The sequence below is a fragment of the Corvus kubaryi genome, unplaced genomic scaffold (genome assembly GCF_017639235.1).
Source record: "Corvus kubaryi isolate FWS band 111438036 unplaced genomic scaffold, C.kubaryi_AGA036_p1.0 71, whole genome shotgun sequence".
NCBI lineage: Eukaryota > Metazoa > Chordata > Aves > Passeriformes > Corvidae > Corvus > Corvus kubaryi.
The window spans coordinates 1,995,924-2,003,778 of NW_024582059.1; positions in this window are offsets into that span (position 1 = coordinate 1,995,924).

A 7,855-nucleotide genomic window follows, 5' to 3' on the forward strand; every position below is an offset into this window, starting at 1 on the left:
TTTCCCCCATCTATCCCTCCCTAAACAGATGCAACAGATCTCCTCTGACTGGCCCTTCTGCCCACCTGTGTAGTCCTGGCTCTGTTGACATTTGTACAGGCACAAAGCTGGTCGGATGGCAGCAATCCAGTTCTAATTAATGGGAGCAAATGGTTTGCTATAAACAGAGGAAGGGTTGGCATGGGGGAAGGTGACAGATGTCATGCAAAGGGAAAACATCTATTAGCTGTTCCCTCCTCCACTGCCACCCCAGTACATTTGTTTTGCACGACAGCCCTTCAGTTCAGGCCCTGGTTTAAAACATCCAGACTCCAAATATTGGGTCTGTAGTTGAACCTTTGCAGCATCCACGCAACCTTCCTAAGACAGGATTCTGGAAGGGACTGTATAAGGCAGAATTTTAAAACCTCAGGCTTGCCTGCTCTTCAAGACTTTATACAGTCTTATAATCAGAAACCCTGGCAAATCTCCCCTCTGTTTGTCTCTGCTATTAACACTCTCCATACCACAAGCAAGCAAGCATTTTGTCAGAGGGCTGCAGTTTGCAGGCATTTTTTCTCCCAGCTCTTAAGATGAAAAGGATTGCTCATTTGCACCAAAGAATTCCTAGATCTCTGGCACAGTATGCAGCCAAGAGTAGCCTGTTTCCACCTCAACCCAGCTCCTGCAGGAGCCTTCAGAGAGCCGCAGAAACTCCTCAGCCAAACTGCTTCAGGGAAGACAGGGACCAAGTCCATGGCACAGTGAACATGCCTTGCAGAGGACACTCTGGGCTCCTCTTGTCCACAATGCCAGGTAAGAAATACTAGCTCAGAGGAAAGTCACCTGTACTAAGACAACGCCACTGTGAGGGAATACCAGATGATACCAGCCAAACCAAAACAGTACAAGGAGGAGAAGCGGGTCTGACAGGTCCTGGAGCACTCAAATTGCCAGGCACAAATCCCAGCCACATAAGGTGACAAGACAAAGGTGAGCCTCTCTCACAGGACTACCAAGACGACATTTAGATCTGCTCTCTTGGTAGTTTTCCCAGCAGCGACACACTGGAATTTTAACTGAAGGATTTGCATCTCAGGACTCCTAGCCCCAGCACAGGCAGAGCAGAGTTTCCAAGTTAAATCAAATTGAAAACCAGATGTGCTTTTGACAAGAAAACCAGGTCAAGTGTAGCCACAAGGTTTCAGATCTCCTGCAGCTGTTACATGAAGAAAGCAGTGTTGCCTCCTCCTCCACCACATTCTCTGCTGCTGCACAGCAGCAGCTGCTTCCTTGGGAAAGCCAGGCAAGCAGCTTAGTTACATATTCTCAGACTCCCCCCAGAAAAACAGATTTTAAGTGTGAGGGAAAGAAGAAAGCTTTATAAAGTCTGAAGAGAACAAGTTTCTGTGAATCCAGCAGGTATTCTTATGTGCTCTCTTCATGCATTTGCAGTTAGGCACTATGGAACTACCCAAATACACAGCTAAGTATACATAGCGCAGAGCCACAGGATGGGTCAGGCTGGAAGGGACCACAGTGGCTCATCTGGTCCAACCTCCCTCCTCAAGCACATGGTACAGGATTGTATCCAGACAGTTCTTGAGTATCTCCAGTGAGAGAGACTCCACAGCCTCTCCGGGCAACCTGTTCCAGTGCTGCTACTACTGTTCCAGTAGTAAAGAAGTTCTTCCTCATGTTTAGGTGGAACTTCCTGTGCATCAGTTTCTGCCTGTTGCCTTTTGTCCTATTGCCTGGAACCACTGAGCAGAGCGTGGTTCTGTCCTCCTGACACCCTCCCTTCAGACACTTAAGAGACATTGATGAGTTCCCCTCTCTGTTGTCTGCTCTCGAGGCTGAACAGGCCCAGCTCCCTCAGCCTTTCCTCGTAAGAGATGCTGCAGTCCCCTCATCGCCCCTTTTGGCCTCTGCTGGACCTGCCCCAGGAGCTCCATGTCCCTCTTGCGCTGAGGACCCAGAACTGGACACAGCATTCCAGATGTGCCCCACCAGGGCTGAGTAGAGGGGCAGGATCACCTCCCTCAACCTGCTGGCAATGCTCTTCCTATTGCACCTCAGGATACCATTGGCCTTCTTGGCCACAAGGGCACTGCTGGCTCATGGACACCTTGTTGTCCACCAAGACCCCCAGGTCCTTCTCCACAGAGCTGCTTCCAGCAGTTCAGCCCCCCAGCCTGTGCTGGTGCCTGGGGTTATTCTTCCCTATGCATATGGTCAGGTGCAGCTGATATTTGACTAGCTGGGAATATTAGCAGCTACTTTCTTCCTCTTCCTAAAAAGTACTTTGCAGCCAGTTGATAGTCACAAGTTACACATGGCTGTTAAGTTACACTGTGAAGACCTACCTACAGAGAAAGCCATGGATTGTCACCCTAGGAAAGCCAGCACCCTCTTTTAGGAGGGTCATGTGTTATACTTGTGCTGATAAACAACCCAAAGGTTTGCTGCATATGTGATGCCCGCCTGCTTGCCTCTAAATCACAGACTAAGCAGTGAGCAGACACTGTTTGACCCATGGAAGGCCCTGCTGCTAGCAAGTATTCCCAAACAACTCCTTCAAAAGAGCAAAGTAAGTGCTTGCCTGTTCAGTTAATACTGATCAATCAATTACAGTTAAGAAGAGAGATTATACATTACACAACCTCTTGCCACAGAGGCTGGAAAGAGATCTCTTGCCTACCACACACACAAACATCTTCCAAAATGCACCTGGGTTTCTGTTACAAAGCAGGGTCACTGTTTTTAAATGACTGCCAGAAGAGATTCAAACCTTCAGTGTAGGGGAGAGAGCTTTAGTCCAAGACATGCCTCTCCTCGAGGAAGGGGATTCCTCCTGCCACTCAACCCAAATGATAATAATGCATGCGCTGGGCCAGAGAGAGAACTATGCCTAAGGGGAAGCATGACTCTGTAGTGTGGGAATGAAGAGCTTTGCTGCCTGTTCTCATTTCTGCTTATGAATGTGATGTTAATATTAAACAGCACATTAAAAGACAGTGCTCAGAAATAGCACTTGACCCCTGCTTTCCTGTTCACAGGCAAGAACCTTCCCCTGTAGGCTCTCTTCTTTCCCAGCTACAATTTAAAAGCTGCCAAAACAGAGGTGTGATGCTTGTCAGGAACTTGGTTCCCCTGAGCAATGAGTCTGATTTGATCACAACTTAGGCAAAGAAACTCTTCATTTTGGGGTCAGATCACATTTCCCTATGAGCTGTGCTGTGGGACTCCCATTCTGAGCAGTCCTGGGTGGGTATGAAAGGAAAATCCACCTGGTCTTGGATGTCAGGGAAGTTCATCACCTCCAAGGCTAAGTAGTGACTGAACAGGGAACAGACAGACTGTAGTCATTGATTTCAGCATCTAAACCCTGCTTAGAGTCTACTTTAGGTATCCAAGCCCCTAAACTCAGTTTCTAGCTCACAGCTCCCTTCCAAAAGGTTCTGCTCCAAACTACATGGGAATGTTATAGCAATAAACACATTATCAATTTAAGTGTTCAGATACTTACAGGTCCTGTTACTGTGGTAACAGCACCTGCTTGAACTGGGAGAGCTCAACTGCTTTTTTTCTGTTTATGTTAACTTTCTTTAACCCTATTAAAACACTTGGCTTTTCCTCATCTTTGCTTTAAAAATACCTCCTTTATAGAACTGTTCCATTGTCAAGCAGTTTATTAAAAAAAAACCAACAAAACAAAAAACCAGAAAAAGGGTGGGTGAGGGAGAGCAAATGAAAGAGATGGCTTTCTATAAAACCTTCCAGTTCATCTAGTCCACCTCAAAGCACGTATAGATAAGAATAGCTGCTCAGTGTGCATGTAAAATTGTTTTACTAAATGTGGAAGGAAAAGCATTGATTGAGTCTCACAGACACAAGAAGTCAGGATGGCACAGAGCTGCCATTAGTGCTTTTGCTGCTGTGAAACCTGAAAGGAGTGGAATGGCCACTCTCTCAGAGGCCAACATAAAGGCAATGAAGGAAGCCAAAATTACTCTTCTGAATTTCCTCTCACTGCTGCTATAATTGGGCACCCCAAGGTATCTTCTTCTTGTTCACAATGGTGAGCACTCAAACCCATCACTGCATACATAGCAGGCAGCACAAAACTGACAGCCTTTTCATTGATTTTTCATAATATGATCAATCAAATATTTCACTCTGATCCATAAAATCAGAGTGCGTCATCAAAAGATGGGAAAGATGCTGAACAGAAAAAAAAACCCAACCCAAAACACTAAAAAAACCCAGAAACAGAAATGTAGATCTACTTACTGCTTTTCCCCAGTAGAAGTCCATACAAAATGGTTTCCTTTCCAATTCTAATCCCATCAAGTACTGGCAAGGGCAAAAAACCAAACCCCACGGGCTGGAATCAACTTTCAGCTGGAGAAGTGCCACACAATTCAACAACCATGCTTGTAGTTGCCTCAACAGCAAGAGCAGTGTAATGGGACTGGCCCTCAGCATTACAGGCACACTGTATTCCTTTTTATTCCCTTGTTTGGAAATAACAGCACAGAACACTAAACAAAGCATCCCCCCCCCACCCCAAACTTTACCAGCTTGCAGTGAACTCCCCCAAATGTCAAACTGAGAAGTGCACCTTGCCACTGGCTGACAGTGCAAGCAGAAAAGCCCTATCCCAACTCATCAGCAGTGACCTTGAAGAGCTGATGGGGATTGTAAATGGCACCTGCAAAAAAGGTGTTTTCTACTCAAATGCATTCTTTGGCCCATTGGGGTAAGATAATTGGAGGTGAAGACAGTGAAATTCTCTTCCTTGAGTATAAATCTGTATGTGTAGAAAGCAAAACCCTCACATCACTGTGACTGAAGGGCCATTCACTTTAGAATTGGACTTGATGATCACTGTGGGTCCCTTCCAACTCAGAATATTCTGTGAGAAACAAATCTTGAAGTCTATAGAAAGTATGTGCCCAAAAACACTACAAACTCTTGGAACCTTAAAAGGTTTCAAGCTGTGCCTGCTGAAAACCTTAGAAAGCCACCTGATTATTTTAATGTAAACAGGTACTTCACCTTCTTTTTAACATCTCACATTAACTAGCCAACACTCAGCTGGCCACTTTGAAAGTATTTGAGTGCAGACTAACTGTGGATCAGACTACAGTAACATCCATTTCCTTACTTATTGAAACATCTTTTTTTTTCTTCCCCCAATTACAAATTTACAAAGGTAAACCTTTTTTTTTTACACAATTTTTGATTGCTCACAAAACAGTCTAAATACACTGCAAAACCTGGGATATAAGTAGTGCAGATTCTGGGAAGTGGTTTTATGAAATCCAGGGCTTTCTCAGAGCCTTGCTTTACAAGGCTGAGCTCAGCTTGCGAGAACTGTTTCACACGATACTGCTCTGACCCTCTTGCCCTTTTAAGATCCAAGAAACTCTCGCAACAACCTAGTTCTCCAAAGGTCCTTCCCAAAAGGCAATTCCTAAAGTTTAAAAGCACTAAGATGACAGTGGATATAGGACTTGTGGGAAAGTTCAAGGCAAGACAATGTAGCCATTCTGCAGAGTGCTACAGAACAACCACGAAGGTGTAAGAACTGACACAGAAGCCAGGGAACTGCGCTCACCCTTGCCTATTTATTAGTCAGCAGTACAAATGGGCAGAACTCCAGCCAGGCTCACCACAGTTTTTACTCCAAGATGCACACAAACTACACTGAACCAGAAGCACCATCTGGTAACTGCTACCAATCACAACAAGACATGGACCAGGGATTTCTGAGTGGATGGTGTGTGACAGAGGAAAGGCTGGCTTGAAAGAAAGAAAAAGGAAAATGCTCCATCTCATTCAATAATCTCCTTATAGAAAAAGAAAAAAAAAAAGTAACAGAAATAGTGAAAAACAGCACAACCCTGGCACAACAGAAAGGGGAAGGAGAGGGAGGACAGTCTTAGGGGAGAGAAACTGTAAGTTTTTTGCCGTGGATGTGATTTCACCGTTGCCTGTTACAAGCTGGAGGAGTCAGGCCAAGACAAAGAGGATCACTTACACTGCAAAGGCAACCTACTGAGTGTCCAGTTTCTCCATGGGCCTCATAAGCAGGGACCTGAACACGAACCATGACCAGACAGCACTACCTACAGAGCAGCCCCTGGGAACTGAGCACCGTGTAAAGTGCATCCATGGGAATGGCAGAGAAATCGATCCCGGCATCCAGAATTCAGTTTTCAGAGCTGCAGCATGGGAGTACCAAGACATCAATAAAAACCACAAAAAACTCTCAATTCTATGCAGGGTCCTGGGAGTTTCTGCAGCTTGCAAATTCCTCCAGGGATTTGAAGACTTCCTTCTTTGCATCCATTTTCAGGTGCTGAAGAGATCTATTTGCCCAAGAGGTTAGAAACAGATTTCTCCTAATAGAGAAGGAGGGTCTTTAGTCAGCACCATTTCCCAGGCTGTTACCTCTGCTTGGGACAGCCAGACTTTTATGCATCATTTACAAGATCTCTTACATCTACTAAGAAATCCTTCTTCCCTCATCCCTCAATAGTCTCAGACCTTTACACCTCACTGCATGGTGACTGCAGCTTTGCAGGAGTCTTTCAGAGCTGTCACCTCTTCTACCAGGCTCACCACTCTGACTCAACAGCATCAGCTGGCAAAGAAATTTTGAGAGCAAAAATAAAAAGCCATTCTGAGGACTATTAGGTGAATTCTACTTGTCATTATGTGATTTCTGTTCACAGTGGAGCATTTTAATAAATTGTACACTTGTGCACTACCTTCCATCAGTCAAAAAAGCCCAAACCTGCTTATGCCTTCATAACATTTTCCTGCCACAGATCTTTATTACTATGGCCATCAGTACTAATCCCAGAAAATGAACAAAAGACTTCAACCATCAACAGGCACTCACATAGGACTCTAGAAGGGAACATCATACCAGGTTTTGCAGCCACTGAAATGCCCATCTCTTGGTGCTTGTCAGAGTTTCCAGAAGAATCATACCTATCAGCTCTCTTTATTCCCCTCCTCTTTTTTTTAATCCTCCCTACCCCCCTTCACAGCAACTCAATAACCAGTTTACCCTGACTACAGAAACAAGTATTATAAAAAGAATACTCATGACCTGTAAGAAAATTAATAAAAAAGCTTTTCTCACAAAGTGGCAAGGAATGGGATCTAAACCAAGATACTATGTAGGACTCAAAATTCATTGACATGCATTGTGACCCTTCTACATCTTCCCTTTTAAGAGAAACAAAAAGATGAGCAATAAAACTCTCACTTTGGATACTTTGAAAGGAAAGTCAGGGAACAACACTCTTTTCAAGTACTCTCACATGGGAGCCACACCCAAACTTAAAATTTTTGATTTTAAGACATCTTGAAAATGAGAAAGTTAAAATGGACCTGGGGATGACTAATTCCCTTAGGCTGGAAGATGGCATGCTGACTGGATAGCTAATAAAAATATATTATATTCAGAAAGTCTAGGAAATACGTAATACACACTAATGCAACTAGCAAACAGGAGGCAAGGAAACCCAATGAGCAAATGCCAGAACTTGCACACACATCAGAAGCAAGTCTGTCTCACCCTTTTTCAATGTCTTCCACAAAAAGAAAACTCCTACACTTCTGTAGCCAAAACAGGCCTCTTGTAAAATGGCCTGACTCATTCTGGATACAGTCAGCAGGCAAGTTTATTTATTTGGTCAACTGGCAGTAAGTTGTGTAAACAGTGTAAGATCACCAGGTTCCTTCACCTGCTCCGCGCCAGCCTTGCTCACCCTGGGCTTGTCCCCATTGGAACAGGGACATACCATTGCTAACGAGAACTCCAAGCCTCCACCCTGCCCAGCCGGGAGCTGTCTCC